The following is a 22,460-nucleotide window of genomic DNA, read 5'->3' on the forward strand; positions in this document are numbered from 1 at the left end:
GCCCAAAAAAAAACCACACAACACAACCTGGGGTCTCTCTCAGGTAAGCAGGCTGTGTGAGCACAGGGCTCAACCCATGTGTTTCCCATTTTCCAAGATTACGGCCCTTCATTGCTTGATGTCTTAAAAACTGGTTTTATAGATTTCTGTCTATTATTTGTGTTTTTTTCTTTGTTTTTTTCAGAGAAGACAGTAAACTCTAGTACCTCGTATTCCATCTTGGTAGTAAGCTATTTGTCTCTTAAATTTGTGCTGTGGTATTGGTTTCCGAGCTCGGAGGTACACGCACCAGACCAACTTCCCCTTTTTCTCAAAGGTCTGAGTATTAGATCCGCAGGGCCCTTATTGTAAGCCTTCAAGGCTTGGTCATTTCAAATTCTTCCCTTTGTTTCTCCACCCTTATGGCGCGTCATGGGCTGAGTTGTGCTCCTTCAAAATTCCTATGTTGAATCTCTAACCTCGAGTCCCTCACAAGGTGACTGTATTTGGAGACGGGGTCTTTAGGAAGTTAAAATAATGGCTTTAGAGTGGACCTTCATTCAATATGAATACACATTCTTCTCAGCACCACGTAGAACTTATTCTAAAATTGGCCACATAATTGGAAGTACAACACTCCTCAGCAAACGCCAAAACACAGAAAGCCTAAGTCTCCCAGAACACAGTGCAATCAAATTAGAACTCAAGATTAAGAAACTCACCGAAGGTTTTCCCAGCCACTCTTCGACGTCAGCACCTCCTCTCTCTCTCTCTCTCGAGCTCTCTCTCTCGAGCTCCACCCAAAATAAAGCGGGGTAAGTAAGGAGGTCTGGAGGTCTGCATGTCGTGGCTCCCACCAAGCACGCTGCGGCAGATTTACCTGACATAAAGCGCTCCGGAAGCAACTACCTAGAAAAGCCCCTCTAGCTAAAAAAGCCACTCCCAAGAGTGAGCCCCCTACTGGAGGGGTGGAAAAACTTCATGGTTGCCGGCCTGGTACTGCGGCTACCCTTCCACAGCATCCGGAGCGACAAAAAAAAAAAAAAAAACCAGGACAACAGATCGTTGTGCCTCAGTGCAGGCAGGTTTCTTTTTTTTGGACTCGGCTTCTCACTCTAAAACCCAGGCTGGAGTGTGCAGTACACTCATGCAACTCTGCTCTCTGCAGCCTCCACCTTCTGGGTTCAAAAAATTCTCCTGGCTCAGCCTACTGAGTAGCTAGGGTTACAGGTGCCCACCACCATGCCCAGCTAATTTTTGTATTTTTAGTAGAGATGGGGTTTTGCCCTGTTGGTCAAGTCAATCTCAAACTCCTGACCTCAGGTGATCCTCCGACCTCAGCCTCCCAAAGTACTGGGATTACAGGCATGAGCCGCCACACCTCGCCTGATGTAGGCAGGTTTCTTCTTTCAAACGGTCCACGTCGTATAAGATACCATGGGTGCTTCTTCCTTCCTAACCCATGTGGATTTCCACTGATATTTGTTCCTATAAGCTCCAGTATTTGTTCTAAGAGATCTAATAATGGCACTGCACTAATTTCCAAAAGCCTAGGATCCTCAGGATGATGCTTTAGTACCAGAGCAACTGCAAACTCATAAAGAAAAATGCCAGTAATGCTATTTGTTATTTTTCTCTACTGGTGCCCAACCAGAAATGTGTCCATGTTTCATCATGGACCAGATTCCTATTTAATTGTTCTGTTTCTTTTGCTGCTATCCAGCACTCTGGAGCATCTTTGAAGTACTCCTCACTATTCCAAGAAAATTCTTTGATGTTTTCTTTTGAATGTAGAACATTTTTAAATCTTTTGTCAGCTTGTTTGTTAGGTTTTCTATCTAATCAAGCCCAAAGGTATCTCTGTAAGTAGCAATGTAACATGTTCCATCCACTTTTTCTGTTGGAACTGCACTGTATATATTTCCATCTAATGCCTCATGACTTACAGTTCCCTTGCCAAAATTTTAAATGGCTGATGCTGCCTTTTGGTGGAGAGCTCCTCTTTCACCTATCTAGCAAACACACGGCATTTTCCACTACGGAGCCCAGGTGCCTCATGGCGAGCCCAGCAGGAGGAGATGCAAGGGGAGAACACGCTTGTGAGCAGAGCCAAGCACAGGCGAGAAGAAAGCCCTGCAGAAGTAAACCCGGTGGCATGCACTACCACACCCAGCTAATTTTGTATTTTTAGTAAAGACGGGGTTTCTCCATGTTGGTCACGCTGGTCTCAAACTTCCAGCCTCAGGTGATCTGCCTGCTTCAGCCTCCCAAGGTGCTGGAATTACAGGTGTGAGCCACCACACCTGGCTCAGCTTTGCTTTTTTATGTTAAAAAGAGGACTTTAGGCTGGGCGTGGTGATGTGAGGCAGGTGGATCACCTGAAGTCAAGAGTTGGATTAACACAGTGAAACCCCGTGTCTACTAAATACAGAAAAATTAGCCAGGTATGCTGGCACATGCCTGTAATACCAGCTACTTGGGAAGCTGAGGCAGAAGAATCGCTTGAACCTGGGAGGCAGAGGTTGCAATGAACCAAGATCGGGCGATTGCACTCCAGCCTGGGAAACAGGAGAGAAACTCCATCTCAAAAAACAAAAAAAAAGGCCTTAATAGAGACATCTTGTTTTATTGTCTGGGCCTTTTCCTACCAGCACAGACAGACTATGTAGTAAAGATGAACCAATCTGTGACTGTTTACTAGCTGGATAGCAGTGGGGAAGCTAGTTAACTTCTCTAAACTTCAGTTAACTCATTTTAATCCTTTAAAAATGAAGACAAGGGCCAGGCGTGGTAGCTCACACCTGTAATCCCAGCACTTTGGGAGGCTGAGGTGGGTGGATCACAAGGTCAAGAGATCGAGACCATCGTGGTCAACAAGGTGAAACCCCGTCTCTACTAAAAATACAAAAAATTAGCTGGGCATGGTGGCGCATGCCTGTAATCCCAGCTACTCAGGAGGCTGAGGCAGGAGAATTGCCTGAACCCAGGAGGCGGAGGTTGCGGTGAGCCGAGATCGCGCCATTGCACTCCAGCCTGGGTAACGAGCGAAACTCCGTCTCAAAATAAATAAATAAATAAATAAATCGTTCTGTTATAAAGACACATGTACACGTATGTTTATTGTGTCACTGTTCACAATAGCAAAGACTTGGAACCAACCCAAATGCCCATAAATGATAGAACAGATAAAGAAAATGTGGCACATATACACCATGGAATACTATGGAGCCATAAAAAAGGATGAATTCATGTCCTTTGCAGGGACATGAATGAAACTGGAAACCATCATTCTCGGCAAACTGACACAAGAACAGAAAACCGGCCGGGCGCGGTGGCTCACGCCTGTAATCCCAGCACTTTGGGAGGCCAAGACAGGTGGATCACGAGGTCAAGAGATCAAGACCACCCTGGTCAACATGGTGAAACCCGTCTCTACTAAAAATACAAAAAATTAGCTGGGCATGGTGGCGCGTGCCTGTAATCCCAGCTACTCAGGAGGCTGAGGCCGGAGAATTGCCTGAACCCAGGAGGCGGAGGTTGCGGTGAGCCGAGATCGCGCCATTGCACTCCAGCCTGGGTAACAAAAGCGAAACTCTGTCTCAAAAAAAAAAAAAAAAAAAGAACAGAAAACCAAACAGCACATGTTCTCACTCATAAGTGACAGTTGAACAATGAAAACACACAGACACATGGAGGGGAACATCACACACTAGAACCTGGGGGGTGGGGGGCTGGGGAGAAACAGCAGGGAATGGGAGGATTGGAGACAGAGAGCATTCGGAGAAATACCTAATGTAGATGACAGGGTGATAGATGCAGCAAACCACTACCATGGCACGTTTATTCCTATGTAAAAATCCTGCATGATCTGCACATGTACCCCAGAACTTAAGGTATAATAAATACATAAATACATAAATACATAAAAGATGAGCATAAGCTTGTGTTTAGAAAGAACGAAAACTAGTGGTTAGCCCTCACTGATAAAAGAATGGATCGATCATGATGGAAGTAGTTAATTCATTGATTTATTCATTTAGCAAATATTTGAGGGCTAGATAATAAATATCTAACTATGTATGAGACAAAATGTCATGGTTTTATCTCCGTACCTTTTTACACATTCATCCCCTTGCCTGGAATGTCAACACACACACATACATGTACACATACACATATACACACACATACATGCATACACACATAAACGCACATATATATACACACGTACACACATACACATGCACACATGCATACACATACACACACATACACATAAACACACACACCCTTCCATGATCTGGCCAGCCCCGCCACGCTTTGTCCTCACTCTGGTAGAAAGCAGCTACTCCTCAATCTGTTCTGGCTTTCCATCTTCTGCACACATCTTTGATTCCCCAGTTAAACTCAGAGAGGAATAAAGGAACAAAGGAAGAACATTTAAGAAGGAGAAAGAAAAGAAAAAGAGATATATCTGGAGAGGTGCCAAAGGAAACAAACCAAAAACAATTTTAAAAGTAGGGATGGGAACAGAAAATTAAAATAAAGAATGAAAAAGATGAGACCAAGCAGCAATTTAATAATACTTCTTAACACATGAAGGACCTTTACCTGGAGAATAATAAGTTTTCTCCTTAGGGGATTATAAGGAAGGAAATCATTTTCAGTGAAAGTGGCAGAGACAGAGTCAGCTAGCTTTACTGGGTATTTACCATAGGCGGGGTATGATCTCTACTATCAAGGGACTTACAGTTTAATGGAAAAGACAGCTGTGCATAGAAAAAAATGACTAATAATCAATTTAAATGAACAGATTACAAGAGTAATGATTTCAGAGGAGAGAGAGAGATCTCTATGAATTCATGAGCTGGGATAAAAAGGAAACACTTAACTGAAAAGATAAAATGGGAGTTTCAGCCTGACACGGTGGCTCACGCCTGTAATCTCAGCACTTTGGGAGGCTGAGGCGGGTGGATCACGAGGTCAGGAGATCGAGACCATCCTGGCTAACATGGTGAAATCCCGTCTCAACTAAAAATACAAAAAATTAGCTGGGCATGGTGGCGTGCGCCTGTAATCCCAACTTCCAGGAGGCTGAGGCAAGACAATTACTTGAACCTGGGAAGCAGAGGTTGCAGTGAGCTAAGACTGCACCATTGCACTCCAGCCTGGGTGACAAAGCGAGACTCCACCTCAAAAAAAAAAAAAAAAAGAGAGAGAGAAAAGGAAACGGGGATTTCTATCAATGAAAGACAGAATGGACTTGGGCAAAGATAAAAACAGGAGATAATGGCACAAAACATGACTGGAAAGTGCGAAAAATGCATTCTTAGTGGCTCCTTACAAAACCCAGCTTTTCCACTTGCCCACTACAACCTGCGCCAACAAATCTATCCTCTTTAAGTTTTTTCTCCTCTTTCAGCTGAACAATTTTTTTTTATTATTATTATTTTTGACACAGAGTCTTGCTCTGTTTCCCAGGCTGGAGTGCTGTGACACAATCTGGCTTACTGCAACCTCTGCCTCCTGGGTTCAAGTGACTCTCCTGTCTCAGCCTCCCGAATAGCTGGGATTACAGGTGCGCACCACCATACCGGGCTAATTTTTGTATTTTTAGTAGAGACAAGGTCTTGCCATGTTGGCCAGGCTGGTCTTGAACTCCTAACATCGGGTGATCCTCCTGCCTCAGCCTCCAGAAGTGCTGGGATTACAGGCGTGAACCACCATACCTGGCCTCAGTTGGACAATTTTATCAACACTCTCTTTTTCTATAAATACACAAAAACAAAACTACTTCTGTTCTAGTTATGTTCCCATTTCTATTTTTTAAACAGGAAAATCCTTGAAATAATTATCTATACTCCCAGCTATTCCTCTTCTAGAATTCTCTTTAGATCCCACTGCAATCAGGCTAACCCCACAGTTGTCACTCTCTTGGTGATCTCATGCCATCCCATGGCTTTAGATAACATCTATATGCATTCTTGTGCTCTTATTAAAAGGAAGATGTAAGTAAGAGAAATTGGTCAAGATATTTCTAATACTTCTTCACATTCACAGGCTGGCTTTTCTAAATTACTTTTCAACTCAGTATTGTTGGGGTTCAGGGATTCAGGGGAGCCCTCAGCTTCCCTGAGAGGACGTTTCTCCAGGTTCTTGGTCTATCACTCTCTCAAGAATGAGAGAGGAGACCACGGCACAGTGCGCTTGTGAAATAAATACCAGACCCCAAAAGTGTTGCAGAAAAGTCATTTATTTGGGCAGAGAAAAAGAAGGAGGGAGAAAGAAACAGGTAGCTCTCACACTGAATAAGAGAAAGAAAAGGTGCTCTCATGCTGAGTGCGAAGGGTTCCCAGAGGGAGAAAACCAGAGAAGGAAAACTACCCTGGCACTGAGTGAGAGAATCCAGAAAGATGGACTCCAGGAGAGGAAAAACAGCTTCCACACTGGCTGGAAGGAGACCCCAGAGGGGAAATCCAAGAGGGGAAAGAGAGCTCCCACTATGTGGGAGGGGATTCCAGAGAGCTGGAAATCCGGTGTCCGCGAAGGAGCAGGGGAATTTATCCTGGGAGAAATTCCCACCTTCCCAAGTTCCTCTGGCCAATTAAAGAAGTTCCTTTAAACTTCCGCTGGGGTGATTGAAATTTAAACATAAACCGTTAAATCTCCCAGATGGAGAGAGATGGAAGGGGGGGGGCATGCCGCTGGAAAGTTCTTGCTCTTAAAACTACGCCCCCTTGTGGAGCTGGAAAGAGAACACATTCCCACAGTATCACTGTTCCAAGCTTTTCCACCAACTTTGTCCATCACACCATCAGAGCAAAAGAACACTGATCTCTGGGGGCTTTACTGATCTCACTATACAGTGCCAATGTAAGATTTCTAATCCACGGCCGGTCGTGGTGGCTCACACCTGTAATTCCAGCACTTTAGGAGGTCGAGGTGAGTGGATCACAAGGTCAAGAGTTCGAGACCAGCCTGGCCAATACAGTGAAACCCCATCTATATAAAAAATACAACCCAACGTGGTGGCAGGTGCCTGTAGTCTCAGCTACTTGGAAGGCTGAGGCAGGAGAATTGCTTGAACCCGGGAGGCGGAGGTTGCAGTCAGCCGAAATCGCACCATTGTACTCCAACGTGGGTGACAGAACAAGACTCCGTCTCAAAAAAAAAAAAGATTGAGCTGGGCACGGTGGCGCGTACCTGTAATCCCAGCTACTCAGGAGGCTGAGGCAGGAGAATTGCCTGAGGCGGAGGTTGCGGTGAGCCGAGATCACGCCATTGCACTCCAGCCTGGGTAACAAGAGCGAAACTCTGTCTCAAAAAAAAAAAAAAAAAGATTTCTAATCTGTAACCAGGCTTTATAGTCTTTCTCAAAAGTTCCTGAAGTTCCTGAAATGATCCATTGGTTGCAATGCTGAGGAGTTGTAGTTTTCCAGTCATTCCTCCAGGAATAATAATGTAGGACTCTTATACCCAGGCAATGGCAACTAGTCACCTTTACCCCCGCTGACAATTAATGTAAGGTGCCCTAGATTGTAAGATCTTTCATATATGATGCCCCAGACACAACCCAATTTCAGAAACATTAAGTGTGTGTCTCAACGTGGTAACGTGGTAACAAGCGACACTTTTCTTCTGGTAAATGTGCACCAAAACTTCCCCTGCTAAGTTCTGTGACACACGGAATCTTACTGCTCCATAGCATGGAAAGATTTGATTTGAGGCAAGAGATCTTTATATTAGTATGGAGGCTACTACCAGAGGTTAATAGAAGAAAACTGATAGAAACTGGAGTCCTGCTCAGGCTGGGTCTCATACAGAATAATGTCACGAGTCAGTTAAGAGGGATACCTGTGTCAATTTGGTTTTGCTTGACCACTTGCAAATAAAAGATTTTGTAAATTTTTCACCTTTTTTTTTTTTTTTTTGGCTACACTAAGTTGTAATAATAAATGGCTTGGATAGAGAAACTTAAAGACTCATAGTTTAATACATTTGTGTTCAAAAAAAAAAGAAAGCTCACATTTGATGTCATTATTTAACATTTATTGAGTTCCTTCATTCTTATAACAGTTTATGAAATACAGTATAAGAGATAATCCTATAATCCTCAGGAAAAAAATGTTGACTTTCAACCCTATGATGAAAAGAAGGAGCTTCCTTTATTATAAGCCAATTCACAGTCTTAGAAAACCTATTAAAATCGCTGGATATTATGCTCAAATCTCTTAGACTCCTTTGGTACAAGACAAGGATTAGAAACTTGGCTGTACAGAAATGTTTGAGACCTCTGCAGCATTAAATCTACTCCTGTATTTGCGATGGCTGGAGTTTCCTCTGTGTAAGAAAACATTGTGATTTTTTTTTTTTTTTTTTGTCTTCTAGCATTACAGCAATGTTAAAATAAAGAAAAAACAAAAAACAAAAAAACACTTAAATAAGTTTATCCCAAAAATAAATGTCTCAGTATTCATGGGAAGGGAAGAAGTTAAAGGGGTTAAGCATCCGCACCACACTAGGCTCTTGATGGGGATCATCGTATTCAATTCCCACAGCATATTTATAAGGTGGGGATTTTTGGAAACTAAGGCTTGGGAAGCCTAAGTAACATCACGAGGCTGGTGGAAGCAGGGTTGAGATAAGCTCAGTCTGCTCAACCTTCTCGGTTTATGCTCTTGACACCTTCACATTTGCTAACAGATGATTTGGTCTACCAAAAGCCATGATTTCTGCTTCATATATTTCTAGATTTATGAAAGAGGGAGAATTAAGGAAGAAGCCAATTCACATGAGACAGAGGCAGAGAATCTGTTTCTCTCTGCCCCATAATAAGTTTAATAGTCTATCTATTAAGCAGAATTTTTAGAATACCCTCTGGCTATAGGTTACTTTGCTGACACCACTAATTAGATCCTCACCCAGGGCCTAGTCAAGGCTATTTTGTAACCCTCTACCTCCCTTCTTTGTTCTACTCTCTCTGCCTTATCTAAAATTGGATAATTGGGAATGGAAATCCAAATAGAGGAGGCAGTGCTCCTGCACCCTAATTCTATAACTTAGAGTCTCGGGGCTCTAAATCAAGCTTAATATTGGAACGATTAAGCAGCTTGCTGCAACATCACCCATCATTACGACGAGTCCAGCAAATCCAACCAGAATTCAGGATGTTTAAACTACAATATATTCTGCTAAAGCCCATAGCAGGTGCATTTTTTAGTTGAATGGGCCCCTGATTTTTTTCCAGATGTGATTTTTCTTCTTCTTTCTTTAAAGACTTCATTTTATGGATCGAGACAGCAACAGGAAATCTCTTTGGTTTTCTTTCCCCTCCCTGCTACTCTATTTATAGTTCCAAATGTTGCCAGGTGTCAGCAACAAAATTAAAGAGGGACCATTAGAGTCTCTCCAAGCTGTTGTTGTTACTTAGGGTGCATCTAATATTTTGTATTAGCAAGTTGCAGTGCAGCTGCATTTATTCAAATATTCTGAACATTTTAAAGATGCCTAATGATTTACTGTTTTTCAAGCCCCAAAGAAAGCTCCTCTCTATACTGTGTACATTTTAGCTGCTAATACCTAAAGAATTGAGCCCGAGGGAATTACGATCCAAGCGGAAACCGTTCACTAAAAGTGGCTGTGCTAGCTGGAGTGTACTCAACTTCATGTTGTGATAAAGCAGATAAGTAGCTATGTTTTAACATGGAAGAAATGGAGCAAGTGCTCTAAGTTTAAAGGCATTCCCCATGCCTTTAAAAGCAGCCGTACCATTTGTCAACAGGTTCAATTTATTCATCTAGAAAATGGGAATAGTTATAATTAAGTGATAACTTATGGAGGTGGGGGCAGAATGCTTTCTCTATTGCTCTGTCTATTGAATGTAAGGCTGGTTGCTGCGCCGGGAGTTCGAACACGCCCATCTTCCTCCCCGCTTGAAAATTACGTTATCAGGCCGGGCGCGGTGGCTCACGCCTGTAATCCCAGCACTTTGGGAGGCTGAGGCGGGTGGATCACGAAGTCAAGAGATCAAGACCATCCTGGTCAACATGGTGAAACCCCCGTCTCTACTAAAAATACAAAAAATTAGGCCGGGCGCAGTGGCTCAAGCCTGTAATCCCAGCACTTTGGGAGGCCGAGGCGGGTGGATCACAAGGTCAAGAGATCGAGACCATCCTGGTCAACATGGTGAAACCCCGTCTCTACTAAAAATACAAAAAATTAGCTGGGCATGGTGGCGCGTGCCTGTAATCCCAGCTACTCAGGAGGCTGAGGCAGGATAATTGCCTGAACCCAGGAGGCGGAGGTTGCGGTGAGCCGAGATCGCGCCATTGCACTCCAGCCTGGGTAACAAGAGCGAAACTCCATCTCAAAAAAAAAAAAAAAAAATTAGCTGGGCATGGTGGTGCGTGCCTGTAATCCCAGCTACTCAGGAGGCTGAGGCAGGAGAATTGCCTGAACCCAGGAGGCAGAGGTTGCAGTGAGCCTAGATCGCGCCATTGCACTCCAGCCTGGGTAACAAGAGCCAAACTCAAAAAAAAAAAAAAAAAAAAAATGCTTGGTGTGGTGGCTCTGACCTAGAATCTCAACACTTTGGGAGGCCGAGGTTGGTGGATAGCTTAAGCCCAAGAGTTCAAGATTAGCCTGGAGGACATAGTGAGATCTTATCTCCACAGAAAAACAAAGAATTCGCTGGGTGCATTGGGGTGCACCTATAGTCCCAGCTACTCAGGAGGTTGAGTTAGAAGGATTGCTTGAGACCCAGAGATATAGGCTGCAGTGAGTCGAGGTCACACCACCGCACTCTACCCTGGGCAACAGACCAAAACAACTCTCTCTCTCTCTCTCTCTCTCTCTCAGACCAAAACTCTCTCACTCTCTCTCTTTTCTCTCTCTCTCTCTCCCTCAGACCAAAACACTCTCTCTCTCTCAGACCAAAACTCTCTCTCTCTCTCTCTCTCTCTCACACACACACACACACGTGAAAATAAGGTGTACACAGGCTCTGAACTTGGTCACATGCCAACATAGAGCTGACTCACCCCAAAATCGTAAATAATCATATATGCAGATGGAGTGGAGAATCAAACTCAAGTCTGTCTGGCTACAAAATCAATGCTCTTCTCACTTTACTTTTTGAGTTTGTTTTTTTAATTACTATTCTAGGAGAAAAAAAATTCACCTACATGAATAATATTTTACACATGGTTAGTTATACTTAAATGTATTTCCGTTCTAAAAAACAGTAGTACTAATAACAAAGGAGCTATGACTGGACGTCTAGGAATGAAAGCAAATCAGAAGCCTTTGGAAATTAGCAGAGATTCACAAGGTCATTTTGTGGCTTTCTACAAAAATTATCCATGTACCAAATTATCAGTCTCTTTTACAGCACACACTCCCATCACCACCACCACCACTGAAAGGGAAAAGAAAGTTAGCTTTCTTTTTTCACATCCCAGGTTAGGGAAGGCTGGAGCATTCCCAGACAGAACTATCACCAGTTACTCTAAATCACGCCTCAGGTTCTCACCACTGAAGTAGGGACTTAATTATAAAATAAAATATAATAACTGTGATGTATTCCAGCACTCACCATGGCCCCCAGCCCCAACTTCTGCTCCAGGGTCCAAGTCCAATTGCAATAGGCCACTGCAGAATAGTTGAGGGCAAGGCTTGATTCTCAAATCTCATTGTGTTGATCATTAGCATAAACATTAATCTGTCTAATATCTAATGACATTTTAATTGCTCTAGCCTTAGTTAAGCTGGGACACTTACTCTATTCAATTTTTGGTGGTGGTAGGGTGTGCGCATGTGGTGGGGGGAGGATAGGGGAGCTCTTGACAAAGGACTCTTCAAATTTAAAACTTTCCAAAATTTCTGAAAGCCTTCCTTCCGCCCACCCCCACCTTCCCCCAGGAGACGGAGTCTCGCTCTGTCACCCGAGCTGACTTAGTGGAGCGATCCTGGCTCACTACAACCTCTGCTTCCCAGGTTCAAGCGATTTTCCCACCTCAGCCTCCTGAGTAGCTGGGATTACAGGCATGTGTCACTATGCCTGAAGCCTTCTTTTTTAACAACAAAAAAAGATCTTTAGACAAAACACTTGGTTTTCATAGTCCCAAGCTTTTTATACTTGAGTTTTCTCATTCTTTTCAAGTAAAATCAGTGTGTAAATACTTGTATTAAAATGCAGAGGATTTGTGCTGTTTGCAGGTGTCCTACAGCTTAGAGAATAGTTGGTTTATCTGCAGCTATCTCATATTGATCTTTCAGTCATCTTCAGGATTAATTGATTTGCTTCAAGTAAGATTTTTGTACTACTAGCATCAGGGAGAATTTCAAAACTCCAATAGGGAATTCAAATAAGCAGAAAACATATAGAAAGTATCATAACAAGCCGGGTGCGGTGGCTCACGCCTGTAATCCCAGCACTTTGGGAGGCCGAGACAGGTGGATCACGAGGTCAAGAGATCGAGACCATCCTGGTCAACATGGTGAAACCCCGTCTCTACTAAAAATACAAAAAACTAGCTGGGCATGGTGGTGCGTGCCTGTAATCCCAGCTACTCAGGAGGCTGAGGCAGGAGAATTGCCTGAACCCAGGAGGCGGAGGTTGCGGTGAGCCGAGATCGCGCCATTGCACTCCAGCCTGGGTAACAAGAGCGAAACTCCGTCTCAAAAAAAAAAAAGAAAGTATCATAACAAATAAATCTTTTTTCATTTACTCTGCAAGTTATTCCAAAGAAACTACTGAATTGCATGAATGAAACACAAGGTTATAGAAATAAATGAAGACCAATCAAATGAGAAATGCAAATGCTATTTTTTCACAGCCTGCTGTATAGCAAGTCAGCTACTGTCACTGCGTTTTGGCAGTGATTCAAAGGCAGAGAAATGAGAAAGCTTTATAGCAGGGGTAAAAAGGGAAGGGTTCAGGTGTATCCTGACGGGCGGCTGTTGCCATGGGGAAGCCGTAGGCGGGCCAAGCAGAAGTAGGGCATACTGCATGGGGTTGGGATACATGTTTCACTTTCTCCGGTCTCAGGTTGGTCTTAAATTGGAAGTAGACACAAAGATTAGGGTAGATGTCAGTTACAATCAAGTCCTGGTGGTGTGGGACCAGTTGTTACAGAAGTTATCCTTCAGCTTCCTGGATCATTACTAGAAATAGCAACTTGGCTTCCAGCAACTCTGACTGTCAGAAGAAAAACTTCTCCATAGTCTTATCTTCAGTACCTGGGGCTTGTACTGATGAAAGAAAGAAAAAAAAGTTTTCTTCAAAGAAGTAGCTTGCTGTAATCCCAGCACTTTGGGAGGCCGAGGCGGGTGGATCACGAGGTCCAGAGATCGAGACCATCCCGGTCAATACGGTGAAACCCCGTCTCTACTAAAAATACTAAAAATTAGCTGGGCATGGTGGCGCGTGCCTGTAATCCCAGCTACTCAGGAGGCTGAGGCAGGAGAATTGCCTGAGCCCAGGAGGCGGAGGTTGCGGTGAGCCAAGATCGCGCCATTGCACTCCAGCCTGGGTAACAAGAGCGAAACTCCGTCTCAAAAAAAAAAAAAAAAAGAAAGAAAGAAAAGAAAAGAAGCAGTTTGCCCGTTGAAGTTAGAGGTTCATATACCTAATTTAGTAGAGAAAAGGGAGAGGGCAGAAAAGGTCCTCATAGAACAAATAGGTTTCTTTAGGAAAAAACAAAGCGGTTTTTAGGAGAACAAACAGGAGTTAAGAAAATTTGTTATAATGTTTGTTTATACAGGTGTGATGATATTTTCATCTTCTTCATGGCCATGAAAATCCCCAGGAGAGGGGATTTATGGTAGCCTCATTTTTCAGAAGTTGCTGCTGTTAGTCAGATAAGACAAACTCCAAGGATGCTATGCTCTGCATCTGTTGAATCTCAGATATCTTCAGTTTAAAATAATCTTCATATCAACTCTCACATTTCAAGTGGGTTCCCGCAACTTATAGCAGGCTGGTGTCCTGAACTATTTATTGTAGATAAAGAAGTTAGTTTCCTAAGCAGGTTGCTGCAGGTCATAATTCAGAATTCTGTTTTTATATATGATCCAACCATTGTTCATTTATACACTCAGTCTCTCATGGTCATGTGTGATGACATTTTGCAGGGAAGGAAGGCAGACCTTTTTTCTCTTCCTTTTCTTACAAATTCGTATTGTCATGAGCATAAGCATATGTGCCTGTAGTTTACAGGAATTCAGAACGAATATGGCATATTTTCAGCAAAGTCAGCTTTTCCTTTTCTTTTCAGTTGTAATTGTACTGCAATTATACTCTGTAGTGGAAGAAGATCTATATCCCTTAGTCAATAGATACAAAGAAAATGCAATGGAGATGGATATAGAGGTCTAAAATCCAGAGGCAAATGAAGGGTAGAATCAAGGGAGGGGTTGGGTGCTCTTGCAGTGACTGGTTGTCTGGCTTTCACCCAAGAAAAGCCATGGGGAATGCATGACAAGGTGGTGGAGAGAGACAAGGGAGGAGAGAAATAGCACAAATAGAAAAAAGACACTGATACTCAATAATTCTAATTATCACGTAACTTTCATCCATCCAGAATGATTAGGAAGACTAACCCTCTTCATCCGTATGAGCCAGCGTCCTTTTCTGTCTTCTCCTTTAACAACTCTAAATTGGGTTTTTCTACAATTCTGAGGCTAACACAATGGTCTCATCCTCACTAAAAGAGAGTACAGACACTTATAGGACAAAATTAGTTGCCCAAAGCAAAACAGAAATTGCAAGGGAAAAACAAAAGGTAGGAATCATATATTGGCCAGGTGCAGTGGGTCAAGCCTGTAATCCAGCACTTAGGGAGGAAGAGGCAGGCAGATCACTTGAGGTCAGGAGTTTTGAGACCAGCCTGGCCAACATGTGAAACCCCATCTCTAGTAAAATTACAGGCTGGGCATGGGGGCTCATGCCTGTAACCCCAGCACTTTGGGAGGCCAAGGCAGGCAGATCACCTGAGGTCAGGAGTTCAAGACCAGCCTGGCCAAAATGGCAAAACCCCGTCTTTATTAAAAACACAAAAAAAATCAGCCAGGCATAATGGCACATGCCTGTAGTCCCAGTTACTCAGGAGGCTGAGCCAGGAGAATAGTTTGAACCCAGGAGGCAGAGGTTGCAGTGAGCTGATATCGTGCCATTGCACTCCAGCCTGGGTTAGAAGCTAATTTTGTATTTTTGGTAGGGATAGGGTTTCTCCACGTTGGTCAGGCTGGTCTCGAACTCCCAACCTCAGGTGATCCGCCTGCCTTGGCCTCCCCAAGTGCTGGGATTGCAGGCATGAGCCACCACGCCCAGCCAGTAGACTATGTTTATAAGAGTGATAAACGTAGACTATGTGTTCAAACTTTTATCTCAATTTTTTAAAGTAATTGTAATTTAATTCATGTAATACACACTATCTGTACCAAGAAAGGGGCAGAAAGTGAAGACTGGCTTGTCTTGGGAAGAAAAATACCAAAATGAAAAAGCCGGGCGCGGTGGCTCAAGCCTGTAATCCCAGCACTTTGGGAGGCCGAGGCGGGTGGATCACGAGGTCAAGAGAGCGAGACCATCCTGGTCAACATGGTGAAACCCCGTCTCTACTAAAAATACAAAAAAATTAGCTGGGCATGGTGGCACGTGCCTGTAATCCCAGCTACTCAGGAGGCTGAGGCAGGAGAATTGCCTGAACCCAGGAGGCGGAGGTTGCCGTGATCCGAGATCGTGCCATTGCACTCCAGCCTGGGTAACAAGAGCAAAACTCCATCTCAAAAAATAATAATAATAATAATACATACAGAAATAGTACACACAGAAAGATACTGTGCATAGGTTATACAGCCTGAAAGTTATGCTGGTGCAACAACCACCAAAATCAAGAGATAAAATATTACAATCTAACTACTTTCCTTTTGCTCTTGCAGCCGCTATTCTTTTCCTCCTTCCCAGTTAATCACTAACCAACTTCCGCAATTTACAATCTACTTGTATCCAGGGTTGACTTACATGAGCCCCTGTTGACGTGTCATTAGTGTGCCAACTAACAGCAGAGCTGAGATTCAAATTCGACTCTGTCTGTTTGTAAAGTTTATGCTTTGGGAATGTTCTTAATGGTCGTTTCCATTCCCTACTGACACAGCAGAATTGCTAAGAAAAAGAAAGCCTAATTATTACTTCAAATCACCGATGTTCCCACACTGCACCTTGACAGAAGAGAAAAATGCCCTTCACAGCCAAACAAAACATGTGAATGAAAAAGAGCATTAAATTCAATTGTTTATTAAATTATAAAGCTACTGGCCAGGCACGGTGGCTCATGCCTCTAATTCCAGCACTTTGGGAGGCCGGGGAGGGTGGATCACCTGAGGTCTGGAGTTCAAGACCAGCCTGGCCAACATGGTGAAACCCCATCTCTACTACAAATACAAAAATTAGCTGGGTATGGGGGAGCACGCCTATAATCCCAGCTACTCAGGAGGCTGAGGAAGGAGAATTGCTTCAACCCAGGAGGTGGAGGTTGCAGTGAGCCGAGATTGTGCCACTGCACTCCAGCCTGGGCGGGCGACAGAGTGAGACTCCATCTCAATAATATTAATAAGCCGGGCGCGGTGGCTCAAGCCTGTAATCCCAGCACTTTGGGAGGCTGAGGCGGGTGGATCATGAGGTCAGGAGATCGAGACCATCCTGGTCAACACGGTGAAACCCTGTCTCTACTAAAAATACAAAAAATTAGCTGGGCATGGTGGCGCATGCCTGTAATCCCAGCTACTCAGGAGGCTGAGGCAGGAGAATTGCCTGAACCCAGGAGGTGGAGGTTGCGGTGAGGCGGAGGTTGTGGTGAGCCGAGATCGCGCCATTGCACTCCAGCCTGGGTAACAAGAGCGAAACTCCATCTCAAAAAAAAAATAATAATAATAAAAATAATAATAATAATAAAGCTACTGACTCTAACACCTTTAGATGGGCATAAGAACCATATGTAGTATATATGAACTGTACGTAAGTGTATCTGTATGTTTATATATACATATGTATATGATATATAAATATAATATACAAACACACACAGATTTATGTGTATTAGAGAGAATGAGAGAGTCCACAACGAAATGTCTGTAATAAAATATCTTTCTGTAAGTTTGGCATAAACTCATTTGGTAGCACAACCTGCCCTGAACCGATATTGAAAATAAATATAGTATGTTTATTATGACAATATAATTATATAAGTATACATAAACATCTTTATCATCAAATGTGAGTGTGTTTAGACAAGTTATACCATCCCAAACTTCACTAGGTGTGTCATGTAACATGGCATATGTATTATATTACCTGATTTTTAGTGTCATTAGTATGACAAGTACGCATTCTCTTCCACTACCACCCACCACAATTTAAAAAAAAGAAAAGAGAAATCTGGTAGTGTACACATAGATTGTTATGTACTTAAAAACAAATCGGTTGAGGCTGGGCACGGTGGCTCACATCTGTAATCTCAGCACTTTGAGAGGCCAAGGTAGGCAGATCACCTGAGGTCGGGAGTTCGAGACCAGCCTGACCAACATGAAGAAACCCTTTCTCTACAAAAAAAATTAGCTGGACGTGGTGGCACAGGCCTGCAATCCCAGCCACTAGGGAAGCTGAGACAGGAGAATCACTTAAACCCAGGAGGTGCCATTGCACTCCAGCCTGGAAGACAGAGTGAGACTCTGTCTCAAAAAAAGAAAAAAAAACTGAAAAAAATTGAGACTGTTGAATTACTGTAGCCAAAAGAAAGTAATGCAAACAGCCAGGCATGGTGGGTCACGCCTGTAATCCCAGCACTTTGGGAGGCTGAAGCAGGTGGATCATCTGAGGTCAGGGGTGCAAGACCAGCCTGACCAACATAGTGAAATCCTAACAAAATAAGCGGAAATGTTATTTAAATATCAGTATTCTTGACTTCAGGATTTTTTCCATTTGATCATTTCTGAAATCCAAATGTATCATTCAATTAATGTATGTTTTTGGTGTACAAATAAAACATCTATGACTAAATCAGAGCCTTATAGTCATTGATATCTCAGGATATATATTATGTCTCATCACACTAAGCCATTAACCTAGCTGTTTCTACTAGAAGGCTATAACAATAAAATTACAAGGTCTTCAGAGGAAAGACAGTCTTAGAATTCTAAGCAATGTGTTAGTGTGTAAGGCTTTAAGATTGGAGCCATACAGACCTATTCAGCAATCCTTTCACTATGACTAAATTACTTTTGGGAGTAACTCCCTCAAGTTAGCAGACCAGAAAATCCATTTATTCATTAAGTAAACTTTTAAATCGTTAAGATATAAATATAAAAAGGTAAGCTAGATTGTAAAAACACCCAAAGTGCACCTAATTCTTAATAATTAGATATTATTATTAATATAAAATTATATTCTGCATGTTGCATTTTTGTGTTTGTTTAAAAGGAAGATATGGCCGGGCGTGGTGGCTCAACCTTGTAATCCCAGCACTTTGGGAGGCCGAGACGGGTGGATCACAAGGTCAAGAGATCGAGACCATCCTGGTCAACATGGTGAAACCCTGTCTCTACTAAAAATACAAAAAAATTAGCTGGGCATGGTGGTGCGTGCCTGTAATCCCAGCTACTCAGGAGGCTGAGGCAGGAGAATTGCCTGAACCCAGGAGGCGGAGGTTGCAGTGAGCCGAGATCGCGCCATTGCACTCCAGCCTGGGTAACAAGAGCAAAACTCCGTCTCAAAAAAAAAAAAAGGAAGATATGGCTGAGCGTGGTGGCTCATGCCTGTAATCCCAGCACTTTGGGAGGCCGAGGCGGGTGGATCATGAAGTCAAGAGATCAAGACCATCCTGGCCAACATAGTGAAACCCCGTCTCCAGTAAAATACAAAAATTAGCTGGGCGTGGTGGTGCACGCCTGTAGTCCCAGCTACTCAGGAGGCTGAGGCAGGAGAATTGCTTGAACCCGGGAGGTGGAGGTTGTAGTGAGCCAAAATCACACCACTGCACTCAAGCCTGGGGCCTGGTGACAGAGTGAGACTGTCTCAAAAAAAAAAAAAAGGAAGATATGACAATGAACATATATTTTGCCGTCCTGCTTTTTTTAATTGCCACATAGTAACCAAAGGGTGGCTATTCCACAGACATTTCCCAAAGTAATGAACATTTTTATTGTTTCTAATTTTTTGCTGTATCAAATGTACTTCAGAATATCTCCAGAGCACATGTTAAAAATGGGTATATCCTGGTTGCCTGTAGGAAGAACAAATCGTAGAACAGACACAAGGATTTGAGAAAGATCTTTACTTTTCCCTGAATACCCTATTATACAATTTAATTTTTTTATGTGAAAATAATAATTACTTTTTGGAAAAAAAAATTTAAATACAATATAAGTTCTGTATAGCCATGAAAATTGAAAAACACAAAAACTGCAATGAACTTGTCTTGTTGGGTGTATTTTTTGGTTGCAATCTACTAAGCACTGTGTTAAGAGCTGTATGTGTGTTGTCTCATTTTGCCTCACTTAATCTTCATAGTAGGGCCGGGCGCGGTGGCTCAAGCCTGTAATCCCAGCACTTTGGGAGGCCGAGGTGGGTGGATCACGAGGTCGAGAGATCGAGACCAACCTGGTCAACATGGTGAAACCCCGTCTCTACTAAAAATACAAAAAATTAGCTGGGCACGGTGGAGCTTGCCTGTAATCCCAGCTACTCAGGAGGCTGAGGCAGGAGAATTGTCTGAACCCAGGAGGCGGAGGTTGCGGTGAGCCGAGATCGCGCCATTGCACTCCAGCCTGGGTAACAAGAGCGAAACTCTGTCTCAAAAAAAAAAAAAAAAAAACTTCATAGTAATCTTATAAGACAGCTATTGTCCCTACTTTACAGATAAGAAAATTGAGTGTGAACAAGTTATTTTTTCAAGTCACAGAAACAGGCAGTGTGTGACAAAACCAGAATTTATTTATTTATTTATTCTTATTTTTTTATTTTTTTTGAGACAGAGTTTCACTCTTGTTACCCAGGCTGGAGTGCAATGGCGCGATCTCGGCTCACCGCAACCTCCGCCTCCTGGGTTCAGGCAATTCTCCTGCCTCAGCCTCCTGAGTAGCTGGGATTACAGGCACGAGCCACCGTGCCCAGCTAATTTTTTGTATTTTTAGTAGAGACGGGGTTTCACCATGTTGACCAGGATGGTCTCGATCTCTTGACCTCGTGATCCACCCGCCTCGGCCACCCAAAGTGCTGGGATTACAGGCTTCAGCCACCGTGCCCAGCAAAAACCAGAATTTAAACCAGATTTTTCTGGCTCAAAAATCCTTGCTCTCAGCCACTGAATTGTAATAATTGCTCTGTCTCCAGAAAATGCTAAACTCTCCTACCTCTGGCTGTGCCACAACTTTACTAAATCGTTTGCATGACTCTGGTGAGCTAGATTTTCCCATGTCCATGGACTTTTGCACATTTTGTCTTTTCTTTTCATATTTTGTCTTTTCCCCACTTTTTTTTTTTTTTTTTTGTAATAGTCTCTCTCTCACCCAGGCTGGTGTGCAGTGGCACAGTCTCGACTCACTGCAACCTCCCTCTCCCGGGTTCAAGCGATTCTCCTCCCTCAGCCTCCTCTCTCAGTAGCTGGGATCACAGGTGCGTGCCACCACAGTCAGCTAATTTTTGGTAGTTTTAGTAGAGACGAGGTTTCACCATGTTAGCCAGGATGGTCTCTATCTCCTGCTCTCGTGATCCACCTGCCTCGGCCTTCCAAAGTGCTAGGTTTACAAGTTTAAGACACCATGCCCAGCCAAGCCTTCCCCTTTTGTTTAATCCTTACTTTTCCTTTAATGGTCAAGTTTGATCTCCTCTTGCAATCTTTCCCTAAGCATCGGACTTAGTTGAAAGACTTCTGTCTGCCTTTTCAGCATGCTGTGCTACCAGTGTGTTCATTAACATATCAGATCACTTGTCTGTCTTCCAGTCAGACGGCACATTCTTAGTGTCAGAAAAATCAGGCCGGGCCGGGCGCGGTGGCTCAAGCCTGTAATCCCAGCACTTTGGGAGGCCGAGGCGGGTGGATCACAAGGTCGAGAGACCGAGACCATCCTGGTCAACATGGTGAAACCCCGTCTCTACTAAAAATACAAAAAATTAGCTGGGCACGGTGGTGCGTGCCTGTAATCCCAGCTACTCGGGAGGCTGAGGCAGGAGAATTGCCTGAACCCAGGAGGCGGAGGTGGCGGTGAGCCGAGATCGCGCCATTGCACTCCAGCCTGGGTAACAAGAGCGAAACTCCGTCTCAAAAAAAAAAAAAAAAAAAAAAAAGAAAAGAAAAATCAGGCCGGGCGCTGTGGCTCAAGCCTGTAATCCCAGCACTTTGGGAGGCCGAGGTGGGTGGATCACGAGGTCAAGAGATCGAGACCATCCTGGTTAACATGGTGAAACCCCGTCTCTACTAAAAATACAAAAAATTAGCTGGGCATGGTGGCGCGTGCCTGTAATCCCAGCTACTCAGGAGGCTGAGGCAGGATAATTGCCTGAACCCAGGAGGCGGAGGTTGCGGTGAGCCGAGATCGCGCCATTGCACTCCAGCCTGGGTAACAAGAGTGAAACTCCGTCTCAAAAAAAAAAAAGAAAAAGAAAAAAAGAAAAATCTAAATATTCCTCATATTACTAGTCCCAATGCTAGTAATATTTAGCACATGTATTTAGCTAGTAATATTCAGCCTCAATTACTATAGGCTGAATTCAAGTTAAGGACTAATATATACAAAGAATCATAGAATGCTACTGAAGTGGTTTTCAACCCCAGCTGCACACTGTAACCGCAGGAGCTTTTAAAAACAGATTATTTCACTTACCTGAGACTTAATAAATCAGAGCATCTACAGGTGGAAAGCTACAATCTATATTGTTTAAATGTCCTTCCAGTGGATGCCGAGTTTGGGAATCTCTGCTTACTCTTCTTGTCCCATTTTCTGGAATATGAAGATTGAGATCTAGAGGATAAATCACTGGCCAACGTCACATGCAGAAGTAAAGATAGGACTTATACTCCAGTCTCTTGATTTATAGCTGCTTCACTTAGTTACTCGAAAACTATTTTTTTATTTTTTTTCAAACACTATTTATGAAGTATATCTGGCAGAGTGTAGTGACTCACATCTGTAATCCCATCTCTACTAAAAATACGAAAATTAGCCAGCTGTGGTGGTGCATGCCTTTAATCACAGCTACTCGGGAGGCTGAGGCAGGAGAATTGCCTGAACCCAGGAGGCGGAGGTTGCAGTGAGCCGAGATCACGCCACTGTACTTCAGCTTGCGTGACAGAGCAAGACTCTGTCTCAGAAATTTAAAAAAAAAAAAAAAAAAAGAAAAAGAAAACGAAAGGAAAGAAGAGATCAACTTAATATGTATGTGTTGCATTCCTGCCAAGTGAAGATCAAATGTGATCATGAATGCTGAA

At 43.3% G+C, this 22,460-nt stretch overlaps 1 pseudogene; it reads right to left on the reverse strand.

Moving 5' to 3' along the window:
* Positions 1-697: 697 nt before the first annotated feature.
* On the reverse strand, positions 698-20,454 carry LOC101034345 (RNA ligase 1-like; annotated as a pseudogene).
* Positions 20,455-22,460: the final 2,006 nt, after the last annotated feature.

Source organism: Saimiri boliviensis, chromosome 8, assembly GCF_048565385.1.
Source record: "Saimiri boliviensis isolate mSaiBol1 chromosome 8, mSaiBol1.pri, whole genome shotgun sequence".
NCBI lineage: Eukaryota > Metazoa > Chordata > Mammalia > Primates > Cebidae > Saimiri > Saimiri boliviensis.